Raw genomic sequence first — 20,452 nt, 5'->3', positions numbered from 1 at the left:
TCTAACTAATTGGTAGGAATAAAAACGCTACGTTTATTAGTAGTAGTATTCGTTTTAAGCGTATCCCACATTTTTGATGGGATTTTTCCTCTTTTTTTGGCAAATTTTCTTTATTTTCCTCTGTCGACTGCGGCATCTGTTGTGTGTGTGTGTGTGTGTGTGGGTCGGTGTGTGTCTGAGGCTTGTATGACAAGAAACAAGCAACAAGCAAGGTGTGTCCCCTGCAGCAGAATGTCGCAGGTCCGTCTACTCATGTATCCTTATGTCCTGTTATTTAATGGCAGCTTTTTTTCGGTGCCATTCGAGTAACTTTTGGCCTCGTTCGTTTGCCTCAGTACCGAAGTTTGTTTCATTTTCCACATACTTGGCCATGTGTGTGTGTGTGTGTGTGTGTGTGTGTGTGTGTGTGTGCGGATTAGTATGTTTGTGTGTCTGTGTGTCGTATCTCGTTTCACGGCGCACGAAGCATGAAAAACCCTTAGCCACACCTCCCATTAATACATGGAAAAAATTTCACCAAAACCCCCCGAAAATGAAAAAAAAAAAAAACCAAATTACTTATATAACATATGTACCTATGTATGTGACTCGATATTTGTATGTATAAACTACATACATAGATACATATACATTTAGTTGTCAACAGTTTCAAGGCACTTTTTTTTTGTTTTTTAACTTGTACATATGTGTAGTGGTGTGTGTTGGTGTGTGTGGGTGTGTGTAGGAGTATGGATAAATTAAAGTGTCTTGCAAATATTTGCTGTGCATTTTTATCATTGACAGTCCAGGGCCAGAAGCCAGCAGTCAGCAGCCAGGAGTCTGGTAAGGACATCTTTGCCAGGTGCTCTCAGCTGCTGACAGCCATCAACACGTAGTTCAATCAGTGGGACTGACATAAGTGTCGCAACACACTTCAGGCCATTTTTATTGGATTAAAAATACACACATACAAGCATACAGACATATACATATGAATATCCATATGTACATATGTGTGTGTGTCACACATATGAAACCCCAAAATAAACGAATGAATGTGGCTGCCAAAAATTACGAAATTTCTTAAATAAATAGTTTACCTGTTTCCTTTTGGGCCCTCCCCTGTTGTAACCTACTTTTTTTTCTTGGGTTCTATCGTATTTTCGTTGTGTCGATTAGTTAATAAGCCCAAGTAACGAATGAATTCAGCAGGCATCTTAAGTTGGATTATGAAATTAGTCAATCCACTGATAATCTAACTTATAAGAGCAAGCATAATTGAGTGGATTAGTCAATTGATCCAAGTAACGAGTAAGTATAACGAGTAGCGTGTATACATACATATGTAGGTATGTATGAAGTAAGTTAATCCACTTAATAACATATTAGTGAAATTAATTAATTAATACATCCAACAACTTGTAGATCATTTCCCCTTTGAAGGAGTCATGAGGAGTAACGAGTCGATTAGCCAATTATCACAAGTAACGAGTAAATATAATGAATACCTTATACGTTGAAATCTATTTAATAACTTATTAGTGAATTTAGTCAATCTATACATCCAACTTGTAGATTAATTCTGCTTTTGAGGAGAGACTTAACATGACGATCGGATCAATTATGCCAAGTAACGAGTATACACACTTATGCAACGAGTAGCTCAAAGTTCTAACACTTTTTTAATACTTTTTTTCTCTCTCGTTACTGTTAATGTAATAAAAACATTTATTGCTAGATGCACTTTTGTTGTATTTGCTTCAATTTTTATATTATTTCTTCATTAAATTACATAAACTTGTGGAAGTAATTTTTTTGTTTGCCCCCAAAGAGCAGCTTAGGTCCTTCATGCCACATTGTTACACAACTAACCAAAAAAAAAAAAAAAAAAAAAAGGAGAGGCCAACAAGATGAACAGCAACTCGCATATGTGTGAGTGTGTTAAAAGCTTTATATGGATTATGTTTTTATGGACCAGTCCTGTCCATATATAAACCAAATGTGTGCACATATACAAAGGTAAATACATATGTTTGCATGTGTGTTCACAGCCTTAAGTTGAGGTCAATTATAGTTTGGGTTTTCCCCCATGCAAAATATTCATTGCATTCTTTATGCTCCGGTTTATTAAAGTAAGCTAAATGTAACAATTTGTGTTCTAATTAAGGCTTCAACAAACAATATATATATATGTATCTATCAGATGAACTTACCAAGTTATATGCCAGATCTATGTAGTTGTTAATAGCCTGGAATAGAAATAAGATGATTAGAATTACAAATATTCAAAACTTTAACTAAGAATTTTTCTATTTAAGCGATGAAAAAACATTAAGGTAGGAACTTATATGTAGAAGTGATTCTTAAATAGTCAAGACTATATTGAAGATCTTTGATTAATTCTGCCTGGGATAAACCTATTTAGTATCTTTAATCAACTAAATCACCAAGTTAGTTTAAATATATATCTTTAACATACAAATATTTAAACTTTTTGTTGGAAAGCTTTCATCATGACTTTTATTAGCTTCAAGTGAGAGTTTTCTTTATCCAACGTTGACTGCATTTTTATTACGTTTTTGTTTGCTTAGTTTTTCTTTTTTTTTAAGTTAAGGCCAAGTTTATCAATGGTTTGATTTGATTTTCGTACTTTTTTTGTTCTTTGTTTTTGTGTTCAGTCATTCATTTATTCATTCAGCCTGATTATACGATGCCCTTTTCTTACTATGGCTTGGCATCGCATTTTCACCTCTCGTCCTTTTTTTTTTTTTTTTGAAGGTTAGTGGGCGGAGGGGGAGGGGAGGGGTGTGTTGTAGGCGGTGGTGCCTTTTCGGCAACTGGCAACCGCCAAACCATTTTATCGTTGGCCCCTTTTGTTACTACTTTTCTAATTTGGGTTGGTTTTTGTGTGCCAAACAGAGCAGGCATTAACTTTTGCCTCCCGCAAAAACCGGCAAAACCTCAATTATCAACTTACAGCAACAGACAAAAAGGCGCTTAATTAAGTGAAGCGTTGAACGTGCGCACCCGCCATTTTGTTACAGAAAAGCACCCTTCAAGCCATCAACATCGTCATCATCATCATCATCATCATCATCCTGCATCATCATCATCATCATTATTATCATGAACCGCAGATACACCTAACCATATATAAATACATAGAGAAAAGAGAGCAATGCTTTCGATCAGAACCGCGATGTAGTCTTCTATGTAATCTTAGACGTGTGTCGTTGTTAGAAGTTTTCTGCTTAGTCAGCAAACTGGCAGTCTAATCTATTGGCAAAACAATGTTGGACTAAGCGAATGGATATGAAAAAAAGGGGATGGCTGTCAGTAAGAGTCCCGAGTTGTTATTGTTGTTACTATAAGTAAGTATGTATATCCTTTCAACCCCACACACACACACCCACACCCACACACTTATCATTGTAATAGTTTCATTGGTTTCTTATTTACCTACAAACATACATACAAAGATGAGATTAAATTTGATAAGGCCTTGTATTCTGTATTCTTTAAACTCATCATGGGTATAAATTTAGAGGCGACGATCGTTATTTCCTGTAACCATGTTAGGCTAATACTAGCGACTTCTTTGAATAATCAGGTTTACACTGTGGTTTGAAATATCCTAAGAAGACCTAAAAATGGTTCAATTCTAATTTTCCCTTCATTTAAGTATTTGAAATGTAATAGGTACCTTTGAGTAACATATACTCCAATGTTTTGTTAAGTTGCTGATCTTCTTCCATTTTCCAAATATTGAAGCGTATTTTTATTTTCACACACTATATATTTTAATTAAGATTGTCAATATAAGAAAGTTATGTATTTATGTAAAATAATTAGAATAACCTAAGTATTTAAAGCCATAAAGAACCAGCCATAATCAATATAATTTAAATACTTATCACTTACAAAGGAAACCTATTTTCCACATAAAAGTTTATTGGGACATTGAAACATCAGCGTAATGAAATTTTAAACTTAATTACAGAATTTCCAACTGATTGTGTTTACATTGAACATAAAAACACTATACAGTAGAATCCGGTTATAACGACTCCGCTTATAACGTCCTTACGGTTATAGCGACTAAAGTTCGATGAGTGATTGGCTGGCTCCAATACAAACTTATATCAAGGGGCCTTCGGTTAGAACGGCTTTAGCGTCGTTATAACCGGATTCTACTGTAGTTTAACTACAATTATAATTCTTGAATTCTAAATTTGCAGTTAGCTAATGCATTCTCTTAATTTGAATGAGAATTTTAGTTCTAAGACATACATACATACATATGTGCGTGTAAAATATGCTGAGTAATCTTTGGCTCACAATAGTGCCAACACCAATATTAATGTTCCTTTATACACACACATACATACAAGCATGTATACATAGACATCCTAATAGGTGATTCAAATTTGTCCCTGTTGCAAGGGAAAAAAAATAGAGAAACAATTTGAATGGGATATGTTGCTGTTATAGCATAGTTTCTCCTTGTCTTGTTTACCTCTCTCTCTCTCTCTCTCTCTCTCTCTCTCTTTCACACTTTCATACGCTCTAACTCGAATTTTTTATGTATTTCCATGGCCTTTTCCATTCTCTATGTTAGAGGAATTATGAATTTTAACAAGTTAAAAGCTCTTGACACCCACGCACTAGACAGGAGCGTAGCCAAATAGAGAAATGGCCAACCAGAAGTTACACATCTTCAGACGTTTTTCCCTTCACTTAAAGGCTCCATGTGAATTTATTTGCCTACATTGAGCCCCGTCTTGAAAAATGTATTCCAAATACATACCCGTTGGCTGAAAACTTGTACTTTTGTTTGCACATTTACGTTTGGCAGTGATCTGCCTTAAGTGCCTCTGCAAGTGGATTAAAAACATGGCAACACTGCGTATTACAATGTGTCTGTATGTGTGTGTGTGTGTGTGTGGAAAACTAAATGGAAATGTTTTTCTCTGTTTACCGTCATATTTATGTTGAATACGTGGGCGACTCAGACAGAGAGAGAGAGAGAGAAAAAAAAGCTATACAAAGATGTGAGAAATTTTCGTACTGAGTAAACAAACCAAACAACCAAAAAAAAAAAAAGTTAACTCAGACAGACACACAACGGAAACAAGAAATTTGACTGCTTGAACAACAAACACTTTCATTCACTTTCACTTTTCTGAAATAACAACTAACATTTGAAATTTTATTTTTGGTTTATGGACTTTTCGTCCCTTTTTTTTTAGAGCAAAGTTTTTAGAGAGTATTCTCTAAGACGGCTCCTTAAAGTTGATGCAATTCGAATTTCGTTGGTTCCTAATTTGTCTATTTTTGGCGCAGCTTTTTACAAATGAGTTTTATAATATAAATTTAGATTTACACTTTTGCTTGCTTTTGATAAATGTCAATGGCATCCTTGAACCACTCAAGCCACCCCCCATCCCCCCATCCCCTTTGCTCATTTCCCCTCAATTTGACTAGACATTGTCGCGACAATTTTGGTGTTTCTCTTTTTCTCGCTTTTTCTTCAACAAATAAATATATGAATTAAAAAGCAAAAACAAAAACAACAACAAAATAGATAAATTTATTCAACTGCTATATGGCAGGTCACTTGGTTGGATTTATTTTTCAACGCCTGATCCAAGCTTCTGACACCTGACAGTTTTCTTATTTATTTATGCCCTTTGCTTTTGTTTTTGTAAAAATTTCGCTAGAGGGCAACTTTGCCTAAGACCAGACAACTTTATCAACTTAATTTACACAAGAAAACACCGAAAACACCGAAAACAAACAGGGGACAAAAATAGAAAAACCAAACAAAATGCCAAGAGATGGTCAACATGAAGTCACAGGAGTTATGCTCTAGTAAATTTTTCAAGGATCCAATAAGTATATATGTACATATATAGTTATTCGATTTTGATAATTTATAACAAAAAACTAGCAAGAAGGACTCTCAACTGAAACGACTTTTCTTGGAGCTTTTATAAAGTGTTTATGGCTTGATCGATATCTCATACAAGCCTTTAACAAAAATAAATATACCCCTTGTTTTTTTTTTGTTTTCCTAGAGTATATAAATTATATTTTTGTAAATTTTTTTGTATTTTGGATATTCTTTACTCTCATTTTTCATTTTTTGCCCCATGCCATGAGCAAGTTAAAAAGTTTTTTGGCTCCTGTTATTTGGTGTCCTTGTTAGAAATTGTATTTAAAACTTTGCTACAAAAGTGGCAAATGCTTTTTGTCAGTCTTAAGGCTTCGCCTTACCTATTGTTTGTGGTAAGTAAGTATATGTATGTATGTATGTATGTATATAGGCACGTGCCATAAACCATTTGTCAACACGCCCCAAAACTGATTGGATTCCATGACTAAGCGCGGTTCCAGCTTCAAGAAAGAAAGTACACCGCAATAGAGAAAGCGAGAGAGAGAGAGAGAAAGGAAAAGTCTCTCTGTTGAAAAACGCTTAAAAGCAAAATGTAATCAAACTACATTAAAGTTTCTCTTCAAATACCTAAAGTTCTGCTTGTTAGCCCTAAAAATATCAGGCTAAACATTGTGGAATATTAACAATAATAATTGCATGGCCTAAGGAGCAGTTTTTTTTAGGCCAATGCAAAACTTTTCCAATTAATTCCAAATACTTATAAAGAGAAATACATTTACATGAGTTTTGCAATTGAAATTGTTGGCAAATATATTGGAACAGAGCTTGAATGAATAATCATACAAATGTTTCATTAAATGCATAAAACTTGAAGAAATGTTTTCCCAATTAATATCTCATTGATTAGTCTAGAAATTTTAAGGAGTATTTTCAACTAAAATTGTCTAAATTATTATTATTCTATGATAAAATTCCTTGCGAATTTCTGTTGTCAATTTTCCAAAAACAATGTTGAAAATGAATGCCACTTACACTTAACATCAAAGTTTATTAACTGAAAAATGTGTGAGTCTGCCTGTGTGTGTGTGTTTGTGTGTGTGTTGTTGTTGTTGTCTGCCTTTCATTTTGTAGTTAATTCTCACTTCATTTGCGCTATCAAGTGACAGAAACTCAATGTCAAAAGCTTTTAAGGGCGTGTCATCGCTTACTACCAACCATTACCCATCTGTCTCCATCTCGCTTGCTCCCATGGTCTCTGTCTATCTGCTTCTTATTGTTCATTATATGGCCTTAGTCGTAAGATAAGAGAACAACAACAATAGCAAAAGGTGTCCCAAATTAAGCAACCGCAACCAGCAAAACGAACAAAACGCACCAAACCAAACGACTTTCAACTTGTCGCCATGCCAAGAACGAGAATCCTTTTGGGTAATGGCTGGTAATTATCCCTAATTAGTTGTAAAATATTGAAGTGAAAGTGTATTTTTTTTTGTATTCTGTTTTCGGAAAAAGCCAAGACAACTCTATATAGACCATTAGGAAAAGTTTTTAAGCCCGAATCCCGTTTCACCCCGTTCTCCGTTCTCCGTTCTCCGCTTCCTGCTCCACTTCTACATTGCTCATTTGGGTTGGCCGTAATATTAATGAAAATACGTAATAACATTAAGTAAGTATGTTAGGCATAAAGTAGAATACGATTACAGCTGTGTCCCATGATGAATTATCTAGATTTTGAGGACATTTGTTTTATGAATTCTGCAGAATACCAAATGACTAGACGGACAAAAACAACAACAACAATAACAACAAAGTCAGAAATTAATTACCACCACAACAGGCATTACGCCATACGGATAAGAGAAGAGGAAACAACAAAAAAAAGAAGCAAAAGGATAGTCAACAACAACGATGAAGATAAGTTAAAAAAAACTACTAAAAAGACAAAAAAAAAAGAAACTTTTAATTAAAATTCAAGAATTAATAGAAATTGTTTCAGCATTAGATTCCTTAGTTTACAGATTTGCAATGAATCTAATGAAGATTAAGTTATTAATAGTTTAGTTTTAATATTTAGATTTTAGCCATGGCAAAGCAATTAGCTTGACTGTAAAAATATTCGCATAAGCTTTCACATAAAAACCGTGGAAATTAAAACAATCCATTATGTTTTTATAAGCTCTTGCACATAAATTTAATTAACGACAATATCCCACGCCCCGCAAAATAGGCAACGAATTTTTGTTTTCGTTCTTGCTTGGTTTTTCCCATTTGATATTTTCGTTTTCCCTTTTGTTTTCTTTTTCCCCCCGTTTCGGTCGACAAACAAACACGCAACACACGCGAACACGTGCGTTCCGTCAAAAAGAGAAAGAGAATGAGTGTGGCATACTGACTGACTGACTGACTCACTGACTGACTGACGCACTCTTAAGTTGCATGCAAAATTTTGTAAGACGAAGGCCAACTTGGTTTCTAAACTCATTTCTAGTTAGGAACCATGTGCAGGTATATTGCTATGCTTATTTGATCAGCTACTAAATGAATAGTCTCTCTCTGGGTGTGTGTGTGTGTGTGTGTGTGTAACCCCCTTCGGTTAGTGTATTAAAAGCGAAATGAGTAGCAGCAAAACAAGATAACAAAAAAAACTATAGCATGCTTTTAAGCGTTAGATGCTCGAACCTGAAGCGCTGAGTGCTTTTCTACTTTTTCCCCCCTCTCTCTCTCTCTCTCTCTCTCTCTTTCTTTACAAGTGTGTGTGTGTGTGTGTGTGTTTGTGTCACTTGTCCAGGCCAACTTTTAATGCAAGCAGCTGGTTTTTGCAGTCAACATGCTAAACACAGACCCGAAGACCAGGTCGAGACATGGCAGACGCAGAAGAGACATCAGACGATGACGACGACGACAGTGACACTTTTTTTTTTTTGTTTTTTACCACCATCTCTATAGCTGCCGCTGGTGTTGCCACTGCTGCTCTTGTTTTTGTAGCTTTTGCCTTTGCTGTCGCTGTCGTCATCAACAACATCACCAACAGCAACGGCAACAACAACCAACCCACTCGAAACCCATCCCAGCTCAAGCCATGCTTCCCATTAACAATTCCCTTCACTCTCCTTGTTGTTGAGTGACAGCAGCTAATTAAAATAGTATGCTCAGGCATCAGCTTAAGTGCACTGAAACAGCAGCGAAAAAGAAACGTGTTAAACGTTTCGTTTACTTGTGGCCAAGCAAATTGTGTAAAGTGTAGGAGGCGAATGTCAACTATCACGTGTCCAACATAGACCGAAGGATTACAAAACGGAAACAATGCTTGACAACTTTGATTTAGTAAGTCAATAATACACATCGTCTAACACTCAACAGCTAGAAAGCAATCTTCTAATGATGCTCAAACTTATTTTATCTTGCTATTTCTATTTCTATTAAACCAATAAATATTTAGTTATAGAACACGTCAGCTAAAGGAGCTGATTCTGCTGAATTGAAATGAAAACTTTAATGATATGAAAACTTTAATGATCTAAATTCTAAAAGGAATATGAACAACAGACAAGATTATATGAATTTGTTTAGTCGTAATGATCAAGAAGTCATTAAGCTAAAGATGGTTGTCTCTAGAATGCAGTCTATTTGGGAGAGCATAAAAAAGCCCAATTTTATACCTTTTCAAACGTCAACTTGAGTCACTTTTAAAAAATTGATGAAATCGAAATGTTTTGATGCCACTTTATAGATAAAACATCAGTGCACATTTCTGCATAATTGCTTTTTCAAATCTTTCCAACACTGGCGAGAAAAACGCTGCTGAAAACCAGTGTTCGGAACAGAATGAATTTCCTTCTGTTTATTGCAAATTTTTGCTTGACTTTGAGTGCAAATAACTTTTGAAAGAAAAACGTTATTGATACAACTGTATATGGAACTGAAAAAGTCGGGTTTGTACTATGTGTTAGTAGATGTTTTTCGTTACAAATTTAAGTGTGTGCTCTATGCAATGACAATGAGACGTAAACAAAATAACTAAGGTAACTTTTGGAATCAGCGACATGAGAACATGGATCAAAAACTCATTGCAAAACATGCCCATTACTTTTTAATATGCCATACACACATACATACATATACATATAAGTATGTTTGCTGCTCTATAATGATAGTTTTAGCAATTTATGTTAGCTAATATAGCTAGAGTAATTGATGAAATTATGCCACCATGCGCTCGCATGATAAGCATAAATGAAATCACTTTGGTTTTCTAATTCCGCTTTATTATATGTGCATATATATATATGTATATATGCTTTCTTACCACCAGTTAATCGGCCACTTTTGTCGACTTGTTCACTGTCATATTCCCCCAGCCCTCCACCCCCTCACCCCCCATTCGACCCACACTTTTACTTCATGCTCCCTGTTTGACGCAATTGGCTGCACTTTGCATATTTTTCATAAATTTATTTAAGTGCGCGCAATTTCGTCTTGAGCCGGGATGAGTTTTCGACTAAACTGAAGCAACTTAAGAGCAAGGACTTTACAAGGACCATAAGGACCTGAAATTACAAAAAATAAACTAGAAACAATAAATTTTCTGCCATGAATCGAGTCGGGTCGAGTCGCCCCGACTCCGTAAACTTGCGTTAAGTCGAGAGTCGAGAGTTTGCGTGCGTAGCAAAATGCAAATGGTGGCCAGCAGCCCCGCTGTGGTTTGTTGGGTACAACCGGAAGTCGTCACGTTCATACATACATGAGCGCAAACTGCAAGTGTGTTTGTGTGTTTTTGTATGTGTGTGTGTGTTGCCGTGAATTAAAATAAATTAGCATTTTCATTTCATTTAACCACACGCTTCGCTTTCAATTCCTCTCTCTAGCTCTGCATCACACTTGGCCCTAATTGGCAAACGTATTGTTCTTGGTTCACGAAAATCTGGCAAATTGAATACAACTAACAATTTGGAATGCAACTTGAAACACTTTTAGCGTGTAAATTGGAAAATTAAGTTGCCATTAGTATTGTCTAAAAAAAAGAAACGCATTGCAAAACAAAATGAAAACAAAGAAGGGAGCAAAGCAAAAAGTGCAGTGAAAAACAATAACTACGACAGGGCACACTCGGCACACTCAGCCAAAGAGGATGGATGAAAAAACATGAAAATGCAATTAAGCCAAGTCAGAAAGTTGCACATTTCAATTTGGCATCTAAAGCCAAGTCAGTTTGCTAAAATTAGCGACAACATGGACCAGATCGGGGGTGGCATTATGAATAAATGGCATCCCACTACGATTAAATTTAAATTTAAATTTTAAGAACTTTTCATGCCGATATCAACGTTTAAAAAACAACCAAGCGTATTATGGGAAATGTCCTGGAAATGAAGAGTAAGTATTCTAACTTGGAATTGCATATCTCTTGACTATAATCAAGAATCAAATGACTTTCTAGTAACTTTAAAGAGGAAAATAGTCTTCTATTCTTGTCTTCTTCAATTGTCATTTATATTTTAACCCCGCGCTGTCTTAATCCCTTACTGTGCGTCATATTAACAATAGTTTCCAGGTTTATGAATTTGGTTTGGTCAAAATAAGTTTATGAACTAAGTTATAAGTTAATAAGAACTTTAGTATCCAACTAATCACATCTTGCTTAAGTCTAATTTAAGATCAAAGAAATCAAACAATAACAAAATATCTTTTGGTTTTTAAGGTTTTTGAACTCAATGTTGCCATATAAGTTTATACAATACTTTTATTCCATGTTTCTCAAAAGGGTATCAAAAAGAGGAAGCCCAAACAATAAAAACCAGAGGGCCGGGGCTAACTTCGACCGCGTCAAAGTTTGTATACCCTTGCAACTTTTTTGGTAACTCTATCCTTACCTATTAGCCATCAATGTGGAAGAACGTTTTATCTAAAAAGGCTTAAGCTTGAGAAAGAAAGGCCTACAATCATAGGAAATAACGAAGATATTGATCAAAGTCACTGTTTTCCACCGATCGTTCCTATGGGAGCTATATGATATAGTCACCCGATCTTTATCAAATTCGGCACAGTCATTAACATATATATTAAATTAAGAAATGTTTAATTTAAAAGCAATCGCGTTAAAAGTAACGAAGTTATTTACAAAAGTCACTGTTTTCGACCAATCGTTCCTATGGGAGCTATATGATATAGTCACCCGATCTTGATCAAATTTGGCATAGTTGCTTATAGGCGTAGTAAACTCTCTAATATTAAGTTTCACGACAATAGCTAAGAAAATAACGAAGTTATTGAGAAAGTCACTGTTTGTGACTTGGCCGTTTGTATGGGAGCTATATGATATAGTGGTCCGATCCGGCTGAATCCGAGATATACAACGCCTGCAGTATATACAAGCCTACGTGCAAAATTTCAGCTCTGTAGCTCTTACGGTCTAGGAGGAGTTTGCGTTGATCCAGACGGACGGACGGACGGACGGACGGACGGACATGGCTAGTTGAACTCGTCTCGTCGTGCTGATCAAGAATATATATACTTTGTATGGTCGGAGATGCTTCGTTCTATGCGTTGCACACTTCTGACCAAAATTAATATACCCTTTTTGCAAGGGTATAAAAAGAACGCCCACTCTCTGTTATCAGAATTCGAACTTCAATTAAATTAAGAGCAATCAATAAAATGTAACAAGTAATTTCACTTTCACTTTCTGCTGTTGTTGCTGTTGCTGTTGATGGCTATTTTTAGTTGAAATCACAAATTATATATACAATATTACATTATACACTTGACAAAACAAAAAGACTCTCAAGCAAGTCTTAAAAAATTAATTGAATATTTTGTGTTTAGTTGGCAAAAAAAAAAAAATTGTTCAAATTTTAGTAGGTAAATAAACTGCAAATAACTGATAAGATATATGGGAAAGAAAAAAGAAAACGATGATAGGATCATAAAAAATTTAAATATATATATATACGCATATAGAAATAATTTATATGTATATATCTCTGATGAAAGAAAAATGACCCCACACCAAGTGACCACAAAAGCGGCTTAGTGTTCTGTATATATATTTTTATTTTATACCTTTTTGCATTTTTATGACATTCTTAACAAAAAAAAAAAAAAAAAAAAGTGTGCTTTTTATTTCGTTTATGCTTGGTAATTTTTTATATTTTTTTTTATCTTTTGCTTTTCGGGGTTTTTGCTTTTCGTTTGACAAATATTTGAGCAAAATAGCAAAAGCCAAAGAAAATTAAATATAAACATTTATTACATTTTGTCTTGTGCATGTGTTATGTACATATACATATGTATATGTATGTATGTGTGTAGATGTATGTATTCGTTTGTTGCCCAGCCAACGTGTGTGTAACTCAAAAAAAAAAAAAAAAAAGAAAACCGTAAGGCAAATTCAATTAAGACTTTACCTGCACGAGAAAAAAAATGCGACACGTTCAACGTTGCGTATGAGTGATGCGTGCATGATGGAAGAAGAGAGACCAAATGAGAACGAGAGAGAGAGAGAGAGAGAGTGAGAGAGACCCTTTGAAGCTGCGACTTCTGATGTGGCATGTGTGTCACAATGTGTGTGTGTGTGTGTGTGTAGGTGTGTGTATGCGAAATTAAAAATCACATTAAGCGGTGAAACGGGCAAACCAAATGCGAGGGTTGTCATGACAGTTGAATTTATTAATATACCACTTTACAACTTATGAAATTTAAACTTTTATATAATTCGATATTTTCAGAGTGCTATTCATATCCTGTTGTTGCCAAGCCAATGTGTTATCCTTGCTGTTTACAAAAGTTTCAACCTTCAGATGATCGAAAATTTTTGTAAATTGATTGTGGCAAATTATTCAATCATACCTCCTAACCACAAAAGGCGCATCATCATTGCCCTGCTCTTCCTGGAGCTGTTCCTCCAGCAACTGTCTTAGACGTCGTCTGGCTGCCGTGTCTCCTCTACTCCACCTCCGCCGTCTTATCGTCTCACTCACCCCCCACAAAAGTCTTGTGCACTTAATTTAATGACCAAAGTTCGCCGCACTGGGCGTTGGCAAGGAGCTCCTCATGGATGAGGTGAAGACGATGGCTATGGCTATGGCGATGTCGATGGCGTTGTCGATGGCTATAGCCATGAGAGGGAGACCTAAAGACTTGGTCCTGCTTTGCATAAGCAGCGCCATGTTTATTTACATTTGTGCAAATTGTTATTTAATTAAATTTTAATACGCTTCATTAAAACTTCTGTCTAAGGTCGCCTACATCAGCTCTTGAGCTTTTTTTTTTTCTTGTTTCTGTTTTTCTACTCTCCACCGTTCGGTTTTCTTTGCTGTTTTTCTTCTTTTTTTTTTTGTTAGGATGCGTCGCGGATTTAGTCATTTTATTATGCAATGATAATCAGAAATCAATTTATTGTGTACACACACACACACACACATAGAACAAGTTAGATAGATAGAGCAGGCGGGATGCAAACAACAAAATGGTCAGTAAATGAAACGTAGGTCACTCGACGTAGAATCAAGTCAATAAAATTCAATTTGCTGCTCATCAGCCAGAGACAGAATAAGCGTCCGAGGCTAAGAGTAAAGTGGACACTAATGTGAACCAGGGTCTGTTGGACCACGAGCAGAACCATGCTCCCAGAGAAAGCGAGAGTGAGAGTGAGAGAGATATGTAGCTCTGGGAGCAGGACCATGAAAGTCGTTTGTGCGTTTAAGTAAATACAAGCACATTAGGCAACAGCAACAACATCGCCTACAAAACGATGCCATGAAGGCATCCCTGGCATTTATTCTTTTATTTATTTATTTTTTTTTTTGTTGTTTTGTTCAGAGGGTAAAAGCTACTTAGGCAAACAAGAATTGGGAAGCAAGTGGTAAGAAGAGAACGACTATTTCATATCGAGTGAAACAAAGTCAATTAAAATAAAACAAAAAACTTTAAACCACAAAAGAATTGAATAAAACGCATAACTACCTCGACTATTCCATACTAAACATTATATTTATATATAATTATCTAAATACTTAAACAATTAATTGAATTTTTCAATCTTAATTCTATAAAATTGTTTCAATTGTTTTAGTTCTCTTTGATCGATTAGTATTTTTATTGTTGCCTTACATTCTCTCAATGAACAATTATAGGGTATAAAATGAATTCAAAGAGCAGCCCAAATGAACTGCCAGAATAAAAAAGACACACACAGACACAGACACACACACACACACATATATAAAAGCCGCTTTGCCGCATAGGAAAACACTAAATCAGACAGCATAGACAGAAAGAGGCAAAGCAATAGAGTAAAAGATGTTTTTTTTTTTTTGAGGACAGTCAATGGAAAAAAATTAAAAGCAACTCAAGCACTTACATAACTAATACCCTACAATTTTGGGATTTTTGAAATTTTTTAAAGAAAAACGTTTCCCTCAATGCTATGCATTTGGAATATGTTTGTAACAATTCAATAGAAGTAAAGGGTATTTTGTTGTCGATCAACATTTTTATAGGTATATATTGCCAAGTTACTCAAATGCGAAATGCCGAATGTCTATAAAACCGTCAAATTATGTTGCTTAATTTGCTAAGCCGATTACCGTGTACAAATCATCGAAAGGATAAGCTGTCATCGAGTACCACTTATGATAGCTTGCCAGTGTTGAGGGTGGGCGGGAAATTTGGGGCGAGGTGAGATAAGTAACTGAATTCTCTTGGAATTCGAGTGCTAAATATTTCAAGAACCTGTTCAAGGTGTTATTTTGGGTTAAGTGCCATTGTTAATTAAGCTTCGAAATTCTATTCAAGGAATGTGCTTCAAGTGCCATTTGGCAGCAGACGAAATTAGAAAAGACTTGAGCAAAATTTTCAATCAAAATCATGAAAGTTTTCAAGCACTTAACAGTTTTCCTATTAAGCGTTTTCCGATTGCCGAACGAATTGCAATCAAAACTGCATTTTGATCAACTAGAAATTTCGCCAAAGGCCAAAATGTGAAAAAGCCATCTTCCGAAATGGGGTTTCTGGCCATCAAACTCAAAACCATTTTGCGAAACGCAAAATCGGTTGAACAGACAAAAAAAAAAAAAAAAAAAACACCCCTCCCTCTCCCACCAAAAAAAAAAAAAAAGAGGAGAAAAATTGGAATTTGCTTTACTTACTCACCTAGCTCCAACTCCCATCAACGAATTGCCTCAGAGCAAATGTCATGGGGTTGGGGCAAAAAAAGTGGTTAACAGCGAGTTAACCTTTTGGCATCGGGCTTGGCTTTAGGGTTTAAAACCTCAAAAATATGGTTTACCATTCAAGAAACTGAAAATATGCGAAAAATTGAAAATCAATTTGCAACTATGCTCAACAGAATCGATAAGTCCTCGCCCGTTTGACCAAAGACAAAATGAAATCCTAAAGCGAAGCCAGATAAAAGTTTTTCAATAAGGATTTAGGCTGTCCTGCAGGACATTTGCCCAATTATTTTCAAGGTCACATAACTGTTGTGAAACTGACTAGAAAAGAGCATACAAAAACTGATATAGATAAAAGGATAACTAAAAGTCTATTAAGCCAATATGAAAAATAATAAAGCTGCATCAATAAATAAATCAAAATTAATCTAATTGACTATTTTGCACTTAGCTTGACCTTACAGTGATTAGACAGACGTATAAAATGGTTCAATAGCAATGATTTCTTACCACGTGTCGTATACTTGATTTAATACATTTGAGCATTGTGGAAATGAATCGTTATACTATAATTGAACTAACAACTAATGGGAATATATTAATCTACTAATCTATTAATCTGCATTCTACCAATTTCTTTATATTTTTTCCTCGTTTTTAGTTTAAGAAAGTTAAGTTTCATTTAATATGTTTGCAATCACGAAAATCATGGCTAAACACCCAAAAATAATGACTTTGCTCGTTACCTTTAAAACGAAAAGGAGAGAATTTTAAAAATAAAAGAAGAGAGAGTGGGAGAGTGGGAGAGTTGGAGAAGTGGAAACCCTTTTCGCATTTTGTGGCTGGCGTCAGGACGACGCCACACAGCAGCTGGCAGCAGGAAATTGTGCGGGCGGAGTGAAAAGTTATTATATCAACATATTAATAAACATAATCCAGAAATCATATACGTCGACATTGAAGGCTGCTGAAATGACGCCGACGATGATGATGATGATGATGATGTAATGACGATGATGGTTGGCTCTATCCTGTGCCTTCCCCAACTCCTTGTAGCACACCCAAAAAAAAATGGTAAAATATTTTTCATACTTTGTGCATATTAAATTCATTCAAAGATTTGAAACTTTTTTGTAGCTGCTCATTTTGTAGTCCAAAGCAAATAACAAAAGGTGGATTTCCTCGCTCCTACTTTACATTCACTTTCCTCCACTCGCGTCCCTTCCCTTGGGCCCCTTGGTCCCATGTAGGCACAAGGACGAGAGCAAAATGTCTGTAAATGAGTAATAAATGTGGCGGCAAAGTAGCAAACGTTCTAGGCACCACAGTTTTTAGACCCACCCCCCACCCGCCAAACCCACCCAAACGGCTTGCATTTGACGGGGTGTCTATGGTGTTTCACAATTTCCATGGAAAACCTTAGACTCAAATTTGTTTAGGTTCATTCGCGTTTTTAGAAGGTCGCATGGGGATGGCTCTGTTTTCTTAGTTCACAGCAAAAAAAAAAAAAACACAAAAAACAATGTAGAAGCACAGGAACAGGAAAAAATTTGGTGTTTTGCAGCTGTGTTTGCCTTTTGATACCCTATAAGACCATAAACAGCAAACAGGCATATGCGACTGGACTAGAAAAAGTATAAGCAAATCAAACAAAGACATCAATCATATGGATAAAGGGTTCAAAATAACAATAATGAGAAAATTCTAATGCTCTGCAGGGTATCTGAGAGTCGATGACTCGCTGCGCTTCATACTAAAGTTGTTTATGTTTTTAGAATTGTAAATATTACTCTATTGCCCCTCAATGAAGTTGTACTCGTCGTTGTTGAAATGGGAAGGGAGGGGAAAGATAAACTTTGTATCCTGGTACACAGATTTTGTATCCTTAGTCTTATATCCATCTGCATCTATTTATGTACAATACAAGGAATTCAAAACGAAAATTTGATTTGAATGTTTAAACAATTGTTTGCCCTATCAATTAAATAGTTCAATTTAAATTTCGAAATATTTCATTCTGGATAACTTACTCAGTTTAATATCAAATTGTTTGACACCTAAAAGCAAAAAAAAAAGTTGGCAAAATGTTTTGCTATAAGTTAAAAACAAATTTAATTATAAAAAACTTTTCACTCAAAGCAATTGCGCAGAGAGTTCGATGAAAACTATTTTATATACCTACATATATATATTTTAATGTATTTTGGAATTCCTTAAGGTCAATCGGTTATTAAAAGTGTCTCAGTGAAGGAAACCATTTTCTATCTTTAACTTTTTCAGCCAAATGGAGATTGTTTGCTAAGGAATTCAATCGGAAGTGTGTTATGGTGAAATTGATGACTTCACTTGACGACCATATAAAGGGAATAAATGAATTTCTCAAGGATTTCGCCCTTCCAGCCTTTAACGTATGCAAATAGAGCATCTCTATATAGTATAATGGTTTCCCTTATAAGTTGATAGTATCAGCAATCCCAAGTCTCATATGCATTAAGCGGTATCTATTCACCAGATGTCCGCAATAGCCGAAAAAATAAATAGAATTTCAATCACCTCATCTGGTCGTGTCTGCAGGATTCTCATACTTTTCCCTTGTATGTGGTGTGTATGTGTGTGTCTGTGCGTTACTCATCACTCAAAGTCGAAAGCCTATAAATATGCATACACACATATGCGTATAACTCAAACACAGTCGTACATATGAATGTATGCCTACAAGGACACAAAACAACAACGATTTATGCACAACATTCGGTAACAAAGGCAAAAAAAAAAAATGGGAAAAAAAAGCCAAGCTAAGAAAAAAAGGGAACAAAAAACCTCTTCGCCACCTGGCAATGTTTGCTTTGTGTAACCGTTTCACGCTTCGCTCCGCTTGATGCCGCTTTTTGCCCTTTGAAACCACATTGCCTCATCTTGCCCCACCGTGCCCACCGTGCCACATCGTGTTGTGCCTTGCGGTGCCCTTTACCACACGGTTCAGTCAAAGCTCAAAGTCTGGTGACTGGCAGCCAGATATACAAAGACAGAAATGGAGACAAAGAGCGCTAGAGAGAGAGAGAAAGAGAGTGAATGAAACACTTTCAAAGCAATAAAATGAGCAATTTTTACGATTAATGGTGAAATAAAATATCGTTTCTTGTTCATGCTTCTCTTTCTCTCTCTCTCTTCCATCTTTATGCATGTGGCAATTCGATAGGCTAAGCCCACACTCCCATATCCCCCCCCCTTACCCTGCTCTCTAATCCTTATTCTAACCGCGCCACCATCCAAAATCCGCCAACAACCAATCTTTAACCCGAAAAACCAAAGAAACCAAAGCAAACAAAATCGCAGGTTACTGCTGCTGCAGTTGCTCATAAAAATGCCAAATAAAATTGAGAATTAATCAACTGGCTGCCCGACTGACTGACTGGGCTGGGCTGGGCTGGGCTGGGCTGGCTCTTTGAGGGATTTACGATGAGCCATTGACCATGACATTGTCTCTCTATACCCTTTCCATATTCAATTTTCTCCCACTTCTCCACAACTCGTTGTCAACGCTTGTTTAGTCGATCGAATTTCTAGTTTTATGACTGGATTTGGCCGCCGCCTGTCAAACAATTTCGGCCAACTATCCATTAACTTGGCAAATGGAGATCTCTCAGCATTTTTGATAAGGCCATTGTCCACATTTGAAGGGTCATTAAACTAGTTTGACCAGGCCCTTTATGGAGTTGTATTTGAAATACAAGAACAATGCAAAAATCCAAGACGAGTCAAACACTTTTCAAGACAAAACCATCCCAAAACCAAAACGACTAACAAGTAAGTAAAGTATTTTCATCTCGAGTAAGAGACTAATAATTGTATTCACCACTCTAAACGAAATAACATAATTTAAAAATTTTAATCACAGCATTATTCGTAATGCATCAAAGTGAATAAAACATGCACTGTTTGCCGACTTCTTCCTAATTCATTCCATAAACATAATTTTAATTCAATTCGAATCTTCATTTTTTTTTACATACCTACATATATGTTCATATATGTATGTATATATACCTAATGTATGTATAGCCCGATGCTCATCTAAGATTAATATGAAACCAATTTCCCTTAAGCAACATCCGCGACTTCTATGTGTGTGTGTGTGCAAGTGAGTGCTGTAACATGGCCAACACAAACTTCAATAAAAATGCATAAATTATTGTTTATGCGTATTGAATTAAGCGACACGCACACGCACACTCATACACACACACAAAAACAAAAAATATATATACACACTCGCACATATATAACATATATGAAACTCTTGATATTAGGTTATAGACAACGACTTGACAATACCCTTTAGCAAGAGGCAAATTGAACTTATGGCAATCCTGTAGAATCTCTTTGATTCTGTCTCTTAACCTCCTTG

The 20,452-nt window shown here is 35.7% G+C and overlaps 1 protein-coding gene across 1 annotated transcript in view; it reads right to left on the bottom strand.

Annotated features, from left to right (window-relative positions):
• AstA-R1 (allatostatin A receptor 1) overlaps positions 1-20,452 on the bottom strand; it is a 98,807-nt gene that overhangs the window by 61,650 nt on the left and 16,705 nt on the right. The window contains exon 2 of the mRNA XM_068285127.1: positions 2,193-2,228. The gene's annotated coding sequence lies outside the window, so the exon portion shown is untranslated. The remainder of the gene's footprint in view (positions 1-2,192; positions 2,229-20,452) is intronic.

The sequence above is a fragment of the Drosophila tropicalis genome, unplaced genomic scaffold (genome assembly GCF_018151085.1).
Source record: "Drosophila tropicalis isolate 14030-0801.00 unplaced genomic scaffold, ASM1815108v1 contig_4, whole genome shotgun sequence".
Taxonomy (NCBI): domain Eukaryota; kingdom Metazoa; phylum Arthropoda; class Insecta; order Diptera; family Drosophilidae; genus Drosophila; species Drosophila tropicalis.
The sequence above is the reverse complement of the archived record's forward strand: the minus strand, read 5'-3'. Positions and strand labels throughout refer to the sequence as shown.